This window comes from Dama dama, chromosome 11 (genome assembly GCF_033118175.1).
Source record: "Dama dama isolate Ldn47 chromosome 11, ASM3311817v1, whole genome shotgun sequence".
NCBI lineage: Eukaryota > Metazoa > Chordata > Mammalia > Artiodactyla > Cervidae > Dama > Dama dama.
Genome location: NC_083691.1, coordinates 59898765 through 59915025, shown reverse-complemented (window position 1 = coordinate 59915025; position 16261 = coordinate 59898765). Strand labels below are relative to the sequence as shown.

Genomic DNA, 16261 nt, shown 5'->3' with positions numbered 1-16261 from the left:
CACGAGCAAGTTCAGAGGCAGGAAGTGCATGGGAGCCGTGGAGGTGGGGAGCAGGGGTGGGGAGTTAGGGCTTCAGGAACACAGCACCTGACATGCAGAAAGTCCTGTCAGTGGAGAGAGGTGACGGTTGTACAGCATGGTGAATGCAGTTAACGCCACTAAAATTTATACCTTAAAACAGTTCAAAAGGAGAGTTTTTATGTTACAGAAGTATTTTACCACAATAAAAATAATTAAACAAAAAAAGATGGGCTGGGACTTCTCTGGTGGTCCAATGGCTAAAACTCTGCACTCCCAATGCAGGGGATGGAGCTAGATCCCTGGTCAGGGAACTAGACAGATCCCTCATGCAGCAACTGAAGATCTGGAGTGCTACAACTAAGACCTGATACAGACAAAAAAAAAAAAAGGAGGTAGGGGCGGGAAAGAATGTTTGTCAACCACCTAGATCTCACCAAGTACCAAGCTAGAACCCTTCTACATACCTGATCTCAATTAATCCTCCCTATTCATAGATTACACGTTAGGATAATTCACAGATGAAGAATCTGCAACTCACATAGTAAGTCATTGGTTCAGAATCACAGAAGTGGCAAAAGTAAGATCTGAACCCAAGTCTGGTCACCATAAAAGCCATGCTCTTCAGCTATACCTCAGTGTTTCAAGGATAACCAGGCCCAGTGAATAAGTCAGTGAGGAAGGCGGCCCTGAGGCAGCCCATCAGCGACAAGAAAGACCACAAGCAGCTGAGCCCAAGGACTCGGCGCCACCCCGCAACCATGTGCAAGCGAGCTTCCTTCTAGCAGCAAAGGAGCCTCCTTTCAGCACAGGATTAAACCCCATCAGTACACTGCCCTAGGGTGTATCCACCTCTTCTCGCCCCCACCAAGATGACTTGGTAAATCTATTTTTCCATTTTTCATGTTCTATGTACCTGACCCCCCAACTCTCACCTGGAGGCCTAAAGCACCCAATGCCCCTGTCGATACCATGGGATACTTACAGTGACCCGTGGAACAGAAAGGGACTTCCCAGGTGGCTCAGTGGTAAAGAACTCACTTGTCAACGCAGGAAACATCAGCAACCTGGGGGTTCAATCCATGGGTAAGGAAGATTCCCTAGAGGAGGAAATGGCAACCCACTCCAGTATTCTTGCCTGGAATAGCCCATGGACAGAGGAGCCTGGTGGGCTACAGCCCATGGGGTCGCGAAGAGTCAGACACAACTGAGTGACTTAGCATGCACACATGTGGAACATAAAATACTTTCCTACACATGCCCTCACATCACCCACCCTTTTAACTCTCCTTTAACAGATGGATAATGACAGGCTAAGTTGCAGCTAAAATCTGTCCTCCACATGGAGGCAGTGAGAGAAGCCGGCTCCCATTTTGCCCTCCTTCTGAGGACGAGTGGATCCTCAACATGTTGTAAGAACTTGGGGGCAAGACCTAATTGAAGATCACTGCAAGACCTCTGCTTTAAAATAATAAAAACACTTTTTAAAAAGTTCCTGTAAAGGTGCTATCTTTTTTGGGGGGACCCTCAGGGCTACTGATATCAAGAAGTTGTCAGTGAGATTTCAGACTCCTCCAGCCACCCTGAGGAGGCCTGGGTCCCCCCGACCCATCAGGAGCCTTCACTGCAGGATGTCCACACCCTGGTCCTGCTGCACTGTTTCTCTGTCATCTGAGAAACTCTCTCTTTTCAACTTTTTTTTTTTTCTTTCTTACCCCTGAAAAAGATAATTCCCTTCTCCTGATCACTACAACCATCCCATATTTCATGCTTACATGTGGTTGTATTGTGTATATACGTGTGTGTGTAACATAAATATAAATACATTTATAATAAACTCCCTGATCCATCACCCATCTCATACCACAAGACTATTCCTGAAGATTAGCTGTAAAATGAACAGTTTCATAAACACATTTACATCTCTAAGGAAATTCACAGTGAATCCTGTATAAGGCATGAGATCCTTTAGGGGTGAATAGTGACCTCTTAAATGTTTTACAAATGCAGACTTGGTGCCTTATTTTCCTCCAAATGTCCTGCTGATTTCTAAACAGTTACGTTAATGAGTGAGAATAGCTCCCCCAGTCCTCACGCTGTTCTTTCTCACCACTGCACGACCAAAGTTCACTAACCACAGTGTTAAACAGCACCCGTTTGCAGGTCTGTTTTAAAACACCGGACAGGATCTGAGTTAAAAATATTTAACACAATAAAATGCCAAAAAGCATTCCTAAGGTCTTTTATAGCAAAACTCTGCAGGACCACAAACTGGAGGGCTAAACGTTATCAAGGTTGTTAACAATTTCTCTGCAAACATAAGGAGTAACCTCCCTCACCCACCCTGCTGTGAAACCCATAAAACAACAGCTGCTTACACACACAGTCCACAGTCACACACATACACACCCAGGAAGCAAGACCACCTCGCTGCCCTTTGAAGCAGGGAGCAGACATTAGCATGGCCAAAGGCTACTAGGACCCCTTTCTGCTTCTGGGTTTGCAAGTTTAGACAAACATCTTTTGAGATTTGCTTCCAAATGACTGAGGAAGACAAGTCAAGAGGAAAAAAAACCCAGAAGTACAACAGTGCCTTTGTCCAGCCACTCTGGGCCATCCCCTCCATTTCTCTGGAGGCCGCGGGGGTCCTCTTACCAGCACACGCACAGCCCCACCTGTGCAAGAGTGTCCTTACCTGATACTTCCACACTCAGGGACAGGCCCCTCTCTGTGTGTCCACCCTTATTCCACGGGCTTATCGGGCTCGGGAAGCCGGGTTCCCATCACAGCGTGTTATCTTTAAACTCCTGTTTCCTACACTGAATAGAACTTCCTCATCTCAGCTCCAGGTCCGGTGCCCTGAACTATATTTAAGCCTATGAAGCCACATCGAGGATTCTTCCTGCACACAGTCGAGCCACGTGACGGTTACATGATAACTTGGCGGTTTGAAGTGAGACGACACCCTGATGTCACAACTCACATCCTGCCGGACTGTTGTACAGACTTTACTGAGTTGCCAAGTTCATCCACACTCACTGCAGGCACTTGTAATGTGCAGGGCAAGGCTGAGAAAAACGAATGACAACGGGTCAGCACAAAAAGAGCCGAGCGCCCTGGATCTGGACGACACCGTCACGTCTGAGCAGAGCGCCTCTGGGGCTTTACAGAGCAGGTCGAGCAGCTGGTCTTTACTTTGTCTTCCCCGTAAAATAAACCCAGGACTGGGAGGCCGTGCTCCAGCGGGCTGGGCAGTGGGAGCAGACCCTTGTGCCCTCACTGAGTCACTGATGGGGCTGCCTCGTGCCAAGCTTCCACTGAGCAAGAGTAAGGGGTGTCTGCTAGAATCGAGGGGCATCCTTCCTCCTCCTGATAGAACAAGGCTTCCCCGTCCGGATTCACAAGGACACAAGACTAGTCCAGAACTGACTCCTTTATTACAGAGCAGAGTCCTGATGTCTGATACCTGGTGATGATGGTGGTTTAGTTCCTAAGTTGTGTCTGATTCTTTTGCGACCCCATAAACTGTAGCCTGCCAGGCTCCTCTGTCCATGTGCCTTCCCAGGCAAGAATACTGAAGTGGATTGCCATTTCCTCCTCCAAGGGATCGTCCCAAACCAAGGATCGAACCCACATCTCCTGCACTGGCAGACGGATTCTTTACCACTGAGCCACCAGGAAAATGAGGCAGATCCAGAACAAGAAAACAACCCATCACCTCCGTTGGTCCCCCCAGCATAGAGCCTGAGAAGGGGGGTCTGGGAGGCAAGCAGAAGGTCTCTGTGGGCAGAGGAAGCTCGGAGACTCAGGCTTGGCCCCGAGCTTCACCTGCAGCCCTGACCATCAGGGCTGGTGGATGTCTCACGTCATACGCAGGCAGTAAACTTCCAGCCAGAATCATCTGGTTTTTGTTCATTCACTCCCTTCTGGGAACTTGGGGGCAGGCTGTCTGTGGGGAGAACCAGGCCCCTGCCCCACTCCCGCTGCAGACACAAACCCCGGGAAGCGGCCAAGTCTCTCAGGAAGAGAAAGAAAGGGAGGAAGCCTTGGGCACATGCACACACATGCCCGAGTGAGGTGAGGGCTGTGTGGCAGACAGAGGTCCCAGGAGTCACAAGGCCCGCAGGGCGTATGTAAACACACACACACACACACACACACACACACACACACACACACACACACACACACACACATGCAAATGCGCACGTGAGGTGAGGACCTTGGGGCAGGCAGAGGTCCCAGGGAGAAGCGCTGCCGAGGCCAGCCCCCTCCAGCAGGTGAGCTCTGCTCCAAGTCACCCCCTGCCCACCAGAGGCTGGGTGCCCTATAAAGGGACCCGTTTCCTCCACTCACCCACGGTCAGGCTTCTGTTTTCCTTCATAGGCTCCCAGACAGACACAATGCCATCAGGTTAGTTCCTTCCCACGGAATATCCCTTGAATGGGATATTCAGAATACACAGATCTAATCTGTAACATGTTCCATATCCATGCATGGCTTTTCATCTCTGCCTTTGAAAGGCTCTGGGATAATTTGAACCCACTTGTTTTATCCAGTCTATCAAGTGCTACTGAACCTCTCCATCTTGAGCTTTTTAATTTTTAAAAATGTAGTTGACTGCGCTGGCTCTTGGTTGCGGCACCCAGGGTCTTTGCTGCAGCATGTAGGATCTAGTTCCCTGACCAGGGGTTGGACTCATGCCCCCTGCATTGGGAATGCAGTCTTAACCACTGGACCACCAGGGATGTCCCACTTCTCCATCTTTAAACACTCTTCTTACATCCTGACTATGAAACACATTATAACCCAAAAGTTCATCATTATTCATCCCTATACATAAGCTTTCCCTATGGTCTCTGTCTCACTGGAGAAAACTTTAGTTTACCAATCATCTCTCATTTAAACAAAATAAACCCAAACAAAAACCTTTTCAATAGACCATCATCACCGACTCAAAGGACATGAGTTTGAGTAAGCTCTGGTGATGGACAGAGAACACTGGCATGCTGCAGTCCATGGGGTTGCAAAGAGTGGGACACAACTGAGCAACTGAACTGAACTGAACTGACTGTCTTAAAGGCCCTGAGCTTCTGTGAAAGTGTTAGTTGCTCAGCCGTGTCTGACCTTTTGCGGTCCATAGACTGTAGTCCGCCAGGCTCCTCTGTCCATGAAATTATCCAGGCAAGAAAAGGAGGAGTGGGCAGTCATTCCCTTCTCCAGGGTATCTTCCCAACCCAGGGATTGGACCCAGGTCTCCTGAGTTGCAGGCAGATTCTTTACCATCTGAGCCACCAGGGAAGCCCATATTTGAACTTCTAAATATGATAAAAAAGAAATTAATACAACTTATGAGAGTAAAGATTTAAGTAAAAAGCCAAGCAAAATTTGTTTACAAATCCCAGGCATTCCTAGAAAACTTCAGTTCAGTTCAGTCGCTCAGTCGTGTATGACTCTTTGCGACCTCATGAATCGCAGCACACCAGGCCTCCCTGTCCATCACCAACTCCTGGAGTTCATTCAAACCCATGTCCATCAAGTCAGTGATGCCATTCAGCCATCTCATCCTCTGTCGTCCCCCTCTCCTCCTGCCCCCAATCCCTCCCAGCATCAGGGTCTTTTCCAATGAGTCAACTCTTCACATGAGGTGGCCAAAGTACTGGAGTTTCAGCTTCAGGATCAGTCCTTCCACTGAACACCCAGGACTGATCTCCTTTAGGATGGACTGGTTGGATCTCCTTGCAGTCCAAGGGACTCTCAAGAGTCTTCTCCAACACCACAGTTCAAAAGCATCAATTCTTCGGCGCTCAGCTTTCTTCACAGTCCGACTCTCACATCCATACATAACTACTGGAAAAACCATAGCCTTGACTAGACGGACCTTTGTTGGCAAAGTAATGTCTCTGCTTTTAAATATGCTATCCAGGTTGGTATTACTCCTTTCCTGCCAAGGAGTAAGCATCTTTTAATTTCATGGCTGCAATCACCATCTGCAGTGATTTTGGACCCCCAAAAATAAAGTCACCCACTGTTTCCCCATCTATTATCCCATGAAGTGATGGGACCAGATGTGATGATCTTAGTTTTCTGAATGTTAAACTTCAAGCCAACTTTTTCACTCTCCTCCTTCACTTTCATCAAGAGGCCTTTTAGTTCCTCTTTACTTTCTGCCATAAGGGTGGTATCATCTGCATATCTGAGGTTATTGATATTTCTCCCGGCAATCTTGATTCCAGCTTGTGCTTCTTCCAGCCCAGCGTTTCTCATGATGTACTCTGCATATAAGTTAAATAAGCAGGGTGACAATATACAGCCTTGATGTACTCGTTTTCCTATTTGGAACCAGTCTGTTGTTCCATGTCCAGTTCTAACTCTTGCTTCCTGACCTGCATACAGGTTTCTCAAGAGCCAGGTTAGGTGGTCTGATATTCCCATCTAGTGTTTATTGAACTGTGTAAAAGTACTCTTTTACCATATCTAAAATAGAAGTAGGTGCCATGCTCAGAGAATTATAAAAAAATGCTTTTTCCTTTTTTAAAAACTATGGATGCAAACTCTGTGACATCCAGCTCCCTGGCCCCACCCTCACCCAGTATCCATGGCCCCAGCAACTCCATATCTATGTGCCCCCCAAACATCAACGTAACAAAAATGCCCACAAGTTCCCAGTGGCTCCTTAGGGAATGGGCTTCCCTGGTGGCTCAGCTGGTAAAGAATCCACCTGCAATGTGGGAGACCTGGGTTTGATCCCTGGGTTGGGAAGATCTCCTGGAGGAGGGAATGACTACCCACTCCAGTATTCTTGCTTGGAGAATCCCATGGACAGAGGAGCTTGGTGGGCTACAGTCCATGGGGTTGCTAAGAATCGGACACAACTGAGCAACTTTCATTTTTCTTTCCTTAGAGAATGGTTCTAGTTCCACTGATAACTACTCATCCAGAGTATTTCTGAGGCTATCAAGCTACCTAACTGCCCAAGCGCTGACCACCTGAAGAGTCTTCCACTGCAAGCCTCCCCTCCGCCCTGAGCCTCCTGCTCTGTCTGCGGCCCCACCACTATCTCAAGCACAGACAAACATCAAACTGGCCTCAGTCCAGTCCCTCCTGAGGCAGGTGAGGAGCGCGTGTCCTGTCAGGGCCACCCCGTGACCCCTGCCGTCCTGCTGGCACCTCTGTGGGTCAGCTTTGGCTACAGACTCATGAATCCTACATCACCCATCATCCAAATGCCCCCTCCTATTCTCAGTAAAGACTAACACCCTCAATGACTCAGACTGACTTCTGGAACAGTCATTGCAAACCAAGACACAGTTTTTCAGGGAAAAGAGTGAAGAGGGCCCATGAGGGGAGGTGGGCACAGGAGGGTACAACTGCACTGCCCCCGTCCCCACCGCAGGCCAGGGGGACAGTGCAGACCCTCCGTCCAGGACAGCAGGACCCTGAGGCTACAGAGGAGCAAAGGGCCCAACAGACCCCAAGGAGAGAAGGGGAGAGGGGAGGACAGCTGGGACAGAGAGGTGGCTGTGCTAAAGGGCGAGGCCAGCAGCCAGGCTTCTGCCTCAAGCTCACTTCGGGGGGTTGGGGGGGCAGGGGACGGGGGAGGGTCAGGCCAGGCTGCACAGGCATGGGGCCAAGCTTGCTGACTTCTGTTTCCCACTGTGTGAAGAGGCGTTAGCTCCCATTTTAAAAGCATATACTATGCGTCTGTGTGTGTGTGCATGTGGGCTCAGTTGTGTCCTGCTCTTTGCAACCCCATGGACTGTAGCCCACCAGGCTCCTCTGTCCATGGGGATTCTCCAGGCAAGAATACTGGGGTGGGTTGCCATTTCCTTCTCCAGGGGATCTTTCTGACCCAGGGATCAAACCTGTGGCTCCTGCATTGGCAGGCAGATTCTTTACCACTGAACCATGTGGGAAGCCCAATGCCTGCAAATGTATTAAAAAAAATACACCACTCCATGTTTAAAAACTCAATCCCCCTTGACCATGGAAGGAAAGTTACAAATGATAAAACAAACTAGTGAGGAGAAAAGTAGTGTGAGAAGTCAGGACTGATGCCCACAAGGGTGCTGGGACCTGTTACTAAGTGGATGCTGCCAACAGTGGCTAAGTACTCCGAAAGTAATAAGAGTATCCCCCCTGAATGTGGAGGTATACTTACCCAAATTATTAAATTTCAACATGGGACTGGGCAGGGGAGAGATGAGGACGCAAAGCATAGAGGACTTGGGGGCCGTAAAAACGCTCTGGAGCTTCCCTGCTGGCTCAGTGGATAAGAAATCCACCTGCAAATGCAGCAGTCATGGGCTCAACCCCTGATCTAGAAAGAACCCACATGGTGTGGAGCAACTAAGCCCTTGTACACAACTACTGAGCCTGCTCACCCAGACCCTGTGCATGGCAACAAGAGAAGCCACAGCAATGAGAAGCCAGCGCATCTCAACTAGAGAGTAGCCCCCACCTGCCATAACTAGAGAAAAGTTCATGCAGCAAAGAAGAGCCAGCACAGCCAAAAATCAATAAATGAAAAAATTTCAAAAACCCACTCTGTATGATACCAGAATGATGGGACACATGTCCTTATGCACTTCTCCAAACCCACAGAATTACACCACCAAGCGTGAACCCTAATGTTAACTAGGGGCTTTGGGGACCACAATCTATCAATGTAGGTTCATCAGTTGCAACAAACGCATCATCTGGTGAGGGATACTGATGACAGGGGAGGTTGTGCATGCGTGGGGTAGAAGGTGTACAGGAAATCCTGTATCTTCCCCTCAACTTTGTTCTGAACCTAAAAATACACTAAAATATAAAGTCTTTTTAAAAAATTAGCAAGGTTGTAAAAACTGAACAATATTCAATTAGTCCCCAACTCAAGCATGAAAAATCTGAAGCCAATTCTATATTAAGTTTGCAATTTTGGAATTTCCATAAGAGCCACATAATACATTTCATTAATAAAATCATGAGCAACCCACAAAAGCTCGCTCAAATCCAAACTGTAGCTGAAAAACACAATAGTGTAGCAGCAATCTGGGGATGATCATCTTGAGTAAGGTATGTCACATTTCTCATCTGTAAAACACATATGGCAACACTCGCCATGGGAATTTCATGTGGCGTTCAAGTTGAAGTGAGAAAGTTACACCCCAGAGTCATGAGTGACGGCACCCTCCACAATGCAATCTGAGACTGAGTGATAGGCAGAGGGGAGTTCGGGGTTCAGCAGCCTGTACCACAGGTACAGGGTCTGTGCAGAGGGGGGTCCTGGGCAGTGTGAGAGTGGCCAGAGGGAGGAGAGCCCCCAGGTGGGGTATGCATCAACGCGGAGTAGACGCATCTGCCCCGCACAGGGTTGTGTGAGCGGGGACAACATGCACAACCCTTGTCTGCGAAGTGCTCAAACGAAAGCAACACCAGATGCTTTCCAGAGGTTTAATCAGCTGTTCTCCTTTGAAAAGCTTTTTCCTGATGCTGTCTAGCGTTCTGCGGCCCCTGGAGAAATTTCACCCACTTCAAAATGGAAATTCAACCACAAAACTCCTGTATTGTGTACCCTTAAGAAAAAGATATTCAAAGCTTTAGAAAATATTCAGACCCAATCAAAAGCAAGACCCACACAAAGAGCACACTTTCAACCACATCCCTTGACACACACAAACTCCCAAGTAGGTTTCCACTTTATTTGGATTCAGGTGACTTCTAAACCAGAACCTGGAGACTGAATAAAGATGTTAAAGCATAATAAAAAAGGCCAAAATTGAGTGCAAACCCACATCAGCCATCTACTACCTGGGAGGAAGGTCTTTAACTTCAGTGAGCTCTCCAAAAACCAGGCCCCTCACCACCACAGCTGGCTTTGGGTGTCAGGGGTCTCCTCAGCCCCTTGAAATCTTTGCTCTGATGTCGTGACAGTGAAGTCTGCTTCCACCTCCCACCCCTAGACATTTCTCCAACCTCCTTCTCTACCCATCACTCCTCACCACCTAATACATCTGACGTGTTTGGTTCTGACCTCTCCCCACAGCAGAGACATAATCCCCTCAAGGATGGGAGCTCCGTCTGCTCAGCTTCCTTCTGTGTCCCCAGAGACTGGGACGTAACTGCCCACAGTGAGGTCTCAGGCCCACTTAATTGAGTCTGCGAATTCAAGTGAATTCATTCACCCCTCCACTGGGGCTAATATCACCTACTGTATTGCAGGGTTGTTTTGAGGATTACTTAGAAATAAAAAAATAAAAGAACTTTGCCAAGGCAGAATCATGAAGAAACAGAATATCTGAACTGGTAAGTTGACTGACTCAGTAAATAAAACCTCCCAGAAAACAAAAGTCTAGGACCAGACTTTTATTGAATTCTACCAAGTATTTAAGGAAGAGGTAATACCAATGACTCTCAAACTCTTCCAAAAGATAAAAGAGGAAGGAACATGCCCAAACTCATTTTAGAGGGCCAGCATCCATCACCCTGACATAAAAAACCAGACAAGAATATTATAAGAAAAAAAATTATAGGCTAATATCCCTAATGGACATAGATGTAAAAATCCTTAATAAAATATTAGCAAATTCAACAATACATTAGAAGGAACTTCCTTGATAGAACAGTGGATAAGAACCCACTTGCCAATGCAGGGTACATGGGTTCAATCACTGGCCCGGGAAGATTCCCACATGCCACAGAGCTACTAAGCCTGTGAACCACAACTACTGAACCTGTACTCTGAAGCGTGTGTGCCACAACTACTGAAGCCCATGCATCCTACAGCCTCAACAACAAGAGCAGCCATCACAATGAGAAGCCTGCACACCACAACTAGAGAGCAGCCTCCTCTCGCAGCAACCAGGGAGAAGCCTGTGCAGCAATGAAGACCCAGCAGAGCTAAAAATAAATAAATAAGTTATTAAAAAACAAACAAGCACTTCACGCACTGGCTGGCACATAGAAGGCAACTCCCATTAGTTTCCTTTCAGTTTCCCAGTCAAGATAACCGGCTAACAGCTGCTGAACATTCCAGGCAGGAAACTCTAAAAGCATGGCCGAAAGATCGCTGCAGGCAGTTAAAACCGCTGCAGGCAGTTAAAACCACGGGGAAGCAGGGCCTCCTGCTGCAGAGCTCCTCAGTGTACCTGTGACTGTGAGAGACTGGGAGAGTCTGCACCTACAACAAGGTCAGCACGAAAGTCGAGAACTGGTATAAAGTTACTAACTTGACAGAGAAATTCTACACCTTCCGAATCTAAAAGGAAGAAACGAGACTTGTATTCATATGGTTTCTTTTCATTTCATTTTTCTAGTAAATCATTTTTATTGTTCACAGAAGCACCAGTCAACAATGAATTGGAAAAATTTTTTTTAATAATTTTATTTTCTTTCTTTATTTTTGGCTGTGTTGGGTCTTCGTTGCTGCTTGGGCTTTGCTGTAGTTGTGGTGAGTCGGGGCTTCTCTCTAGTTGTAGTGTGCAGACTTCTCTTGTTGCAGAGTTCAGGCTCTAGAGCACACAGGCTTCAGTAGTTACGGTTCCCGGGCTCTAGAGCGCAGGCTCAGCAGGTTGAAGGACACAGGCTTAGCTGCTCTGAGGCATGTGGGATCTTCTTGGATCAGGGATCAAATCCATTGTCTCCTGCACTGGCACGCGGATTCTTTACCACTGGGAAATTTTTTTTAAAGAAGAGCCTCACTCTTCACCACAACTGGGGGAGCACTGGCCAAGCATGCCTGGTGCAGTCCAGGAAGCCACAGAGAACCAGCAAAGCTCACTCACACTGCACGTTCAAGAACTGTGGGTGGGCCAGGTTCCAGGCCAAGAGAGGATGGATTGGGGGGTGGGGTGGGTGCAGACCCAATGAAGGGAAATTCCTGGAGGTGAAGCAGAAACACTAAGACGCACAGGACGGGCACAAAGTCAGGTGAAGATGAAAAACACTGCGGTTGTGGTTCCCAGGTTCTCTGTCCCCAGCGGCTCTGTGATGGTCAGGCCACCCACAGCACCCCCAGTGCCCCACACATGAGCCCCACGCACTTCATGGCCCGTATGCCTACGTCTTGTGGCAGTTTTGCAACCACTGCACTAAATCCACATTTCCCAGGAGAACTTCACCCTTTACCCTCCTTTCTAATATGTCAGGGCCAGTGGTTCTTGGCCTGCAGGCAGGCAGACTGTGGGTCAGACCTGGCCAAGCTCCCAGAGGACACGCAGCTCCAAGGGAGACCTTCCCCATCAGCCATGCTCGGGGCCACCAGCCCCTCCACCCATGGAACAGCTCCCCCAAGCAAAGACTCAAAGCCCACTCCTCTCTGTGTCTTCTTAGCATACAGGATTATGTGTTAAACGCACAAAAGCTAAACAGCAAGTCTTCTGAGAAGAAATGAAATGTGTAATGTTCACCGTCTGAAATGGGTCACTGTGCTCACTTTTCCCTTCAGCTAAAGTGTTTACAGGATGTTCCGTGAGGCCGCCTGGCTCCCTTCTCTCCTGAACAAGAGGCCAGGGGAGCTGTCAGCATTTCCAGGAGACCATCCACTGCCCACCTCAGTCAGCCATGTGGGTGATGAGTGATCACACCCACCCATGTTTCCTTTCGGGGCGTCCACACTGCTTGCCAACAGCTCCTCAAGAACATCCAGGACAGCAGAGCAGGACTGAAATGTGGCTCAAACCCTTCTCAGTTCCCATCCGCCCCCTGGGACCCACAGAACCACCACTGCTTCCACACAGGATGAGATGTGGGCAAAGACCCAGACCTGTAAACTACGTGGTATTTCACGCCAACCCTTGAAAGGCCTCTCTCCTCCAGCAGAGGACCTCCAAAGACAATCTGAAAAGCAAGCTTTTGTCTTACCAGTTATTACTGTTACTTATAAACACCGAGTCTCCTGTACCACACTGTAACCCGAGGAAGGATGCGCGACAGCCAAGTCCCTCACAATAAATAATACACAGACACTCAGCACTTACTGCAGAAAGGAAAGCAATAAAAATACTAACATGGTGTCCATAAGCTTGTTCATAGCCCAGAGATTTTAACAAGAGAATCAGACATTTGCAGTGTTTAGCAGCTTGGAAAAATGCCACCACGTTAGATTCACTGGAAAAGGCCCTAATACTGGGCAGGACTGAGGGCAGGAGGAGAAGGGGTGGGGGTGGGGTGGCTAGATGATGAGATGGTTGAATGGCATCACCGACTTAATAGACATGAGTTTGAGCAAACTCTGGGAGATAGCGGAGGACAGAGGAGCCTGACACACTGCCGTTCACGGGGTGACAGGGAGTCAGATACCACTTAGCAACTGAACAACAACTACATTAGTAATATATATATAACTAATGTAGTTGAGGTCTATATATATACACAAAACAAATGAGATCTACACACCTGTCCCTCAGCTACTCAGACTTACTCCAGTTCTCCTGGAGCCCGGGTCTCTCTGGTCTCTGGGTCCTCAGGGGCCAACTCTTCAGCAGCAACAGGAGCGGCTCTGAGGCCCTGCCTCAGCCCTGCAGGTGAGGGCCGCAGGCCAATTCGACGTCCCCTCCCTCAGGGTCTGTGCCTGCCCAGCCCTTCGCCTCCAGGGTGGTCACATCCCCCCTGAGACACTGCTGTGAGAAGCGTCAGGCCTGGGAGAAGAGGGATGGCGCCTATTCGAGTCAGTGGCTCTGTCTTTCTCTGGGGAACTCAGGGCCTTGTTACTTTGCCACTGAAAAGGTTTCCTCCCCCACACCAGCCTGCCAGCACTTCTGGCTTCCGGAAACCCTGGGTTCTGGAAAGTGGATCTCTTTGGGGCCAGAGAGGATATTGTATTCCTGTCACATCTTGAGACTTACTTTTCTCCACACAAACAATATAAACAGCCATTGAACCCTGTCTACCTTGAGGAAACAAGCGCTCCGTAATCGCTGCAAGCACGTCTCCTAGCCGAGACGAATGTATACCTCTCTCTGCGTGTGCCAAACACGCGCCAAAGCTAAAAAACACATGAGCTCCTTCGTTTCCCCCAAATAACTATTCCCTCCCTTGTCACTCTCACTCCCCTACCCTTAAAACCGGCATGATGGGAAAGGAATTTCTTCCACAAATAATGGTGGGAAAGTGGATCTCCATGTGCAAAACGAGGAAGTTGGGACCTTATCTTGAACTACTTAAAAATATTAACCCCAAATGAATTAAAGACCTAAAATTAAAACACAAAACTCTATACAAGAATCCTAGAAGAAAACACAGGGGAAAAGTGGCATGACATTGGATTGGTCAAGGACTCCTTGAATATGACACCAAAAGTGCAGGAAACAAAATAAAAATGGACAAATCTGACTACATCAAACTTAAAAATTTTGTGCATCAAAAAAGTCAACCAACAATCAACAGGGTAAAAAGTCAACCTATGGAATGGGAAAATATATCTGCATATCATATATGTGATCAGGAGTTAATATTCAGAAACAAAAAATCACATAATCCAACTAAAATCTAGGCAAAGGACTTAAAACAGACATTTCTCAAAATACATATATGTACACATATATATACAAATGGTCAACAGAGACATGAAAAGATGTTCCCCATCACTAATCATCAGGGAATGTAAATCAGAACCACAATGAGATACCCCCCTCACAGCCACGAGGATGCCTATTACAAAACAAAACAAAATGAAACAAAACAGAAAATAACAAGGGCTGGCGGGGATATAGAGAATCTGGCAGCTTTGTGCACTGTTGGTGGGGTTGTAAAATGTGCAACAGCTATGGAAAAATGTACAGGAGTTCCTTAAAAAGTTATAAGCAGAATTACCAAATGAGCAGCAATCCCATTTCCAAGTGTGTATCCAGGAGAACTGAAAGCAGGGTCTCAAAGGAATATTTGAATAGACACGTTCTCAGTAGCATCAAGCACAATAGCCAAGAGGTAAAAGCAACACAAACATCTATTGACAGATGATAGATTAATTGTCACTGAACCCCTCAGGGAACACCAACCACACAGCCTTAAAAAAAAAGTCTGACACATGCCTCAACATGTATGCACTCTGATTTTGTGCTCAGTGAGACTAGTCCATCACCAAGAGACAAATATGGTGTGATTTCCCTTATGTTAGATATCTAGTGTAGAGAGGCCCACAGGCAGAGAAAGCAGAACCCTGGCTGCCAGGGCCTGGTGGGGAGGAGCCGGGAGACGCTGACTGCCGGACACAGAGATTCCCTTTGGGAGGATGAAAATGTTCTGGAGGTCTGATTCACAATAATGTAAATACACCTAACACTGCTAAACCACACACTAAAAATGGCCATAGTGGTAAATTCTATGTGCTTCTAGTCACAACGTTTAAGAGAAACACCATGACACACTCGGCAGAGTAGGAGTTAGAGCCCCATCAGCTCAGCCCCTCGCTGGGTGCCCAGGTGAAGCTGCAGTCTGGCTGCAGACTCCCCATCTCTATGAATGAGGGAGTAAATAACACGTGTCCTAAGACGCTGGCCTGAAGCTTACAGGAGAACTGCCAACACAGAAGACCTGCACAGCTGGAGGGGGCTACATCTGTGTACCTCATCATCAGAGCTGCCCCTGGCCCCATGAAGGACAGGCTCCCTGAGCTGAGTCCCTTCCACCCCAGGTGACCTGCCGGGAGTCCTCACGGGAAGGGCTGTGATCCCCACTCTGCTCACGAGGAACCTGGCTGGAGCAGGGTTGTCGTTGTTCAGTTGCTAAGTCTTGTTTGACTCTGAGGCCACGAACTGCAGCAGGCCAGGCTTCCCTGTCCTCCACCATCTCCCAGAGAAATGGTGGTTGTATTCCCCTTACCAGTGAAAACTCTACGTGATGTCCATTCCAGTGTGAGAGCCCCTAAAACCCTGTGACCTCCTGTCCTTCACAGACAGGAGCCAGGGCTGGTGGTGAGAAAACAAATCTGAGGACATGGAAACAGAGGGGCATAATAGAGAAACAGGCCACAGGACAGTTTCCCAAAGGTCAGTTACATAATCAGACAAAGAAAGATAATTTTTACATTTACAATCTACGTTTCCCAAAACTGGCTTAAAAGGCTACCTAATCTCAGGCCTGTCTTTTTATATATATATTCATTTACTTGGCTGGTCCAGATCTTAATTGTGGCAATGTGGAATCTAGTTCCCTGACCAGGAATTGAACCCAGGCCCCCTGCATTGGTAGCTCAGAATCTCAGCCACTGTACCACCATGGAAGTCACCTCAGGCTTTTCTTCAAACGAGGTCACTTCTGT

General features: G+C 47.9%; 1 protein-coding gene across 4 annotated transcripts in view; it reads right to left on the bottom strand.

The window, feature by feature from the left end:
• LIMS1 (LIM zinc finger domain containing 1) overlaps positions 1–16261 on the bottom strand; it is an 82494-nt gene that overhangs the window by 51785 nt on the left and 14448 nt on the right. The window contains exons 1-2 of one of the 4 annotated variants that reach the window (XM_061155355.1): positions 2714–2915; positions 1004–1085 (exon numbers count right to left, since the gene is read on the bottom strand). The exons of 1 other annotated variant lie outside the window; for it this stretch is intronic. The gene's annotated coding sequence lies outside the window, so the exon portion shown is untranslated. Of the gene's footprint in view, positions 1–1003; positions 1100–2713; positions 2916–16261 lie in introns of those variants that run through there. 2 more of the 4 variants (XM_061155356.1, XM_061155357.1) reach the window with 2 other exon arrangements.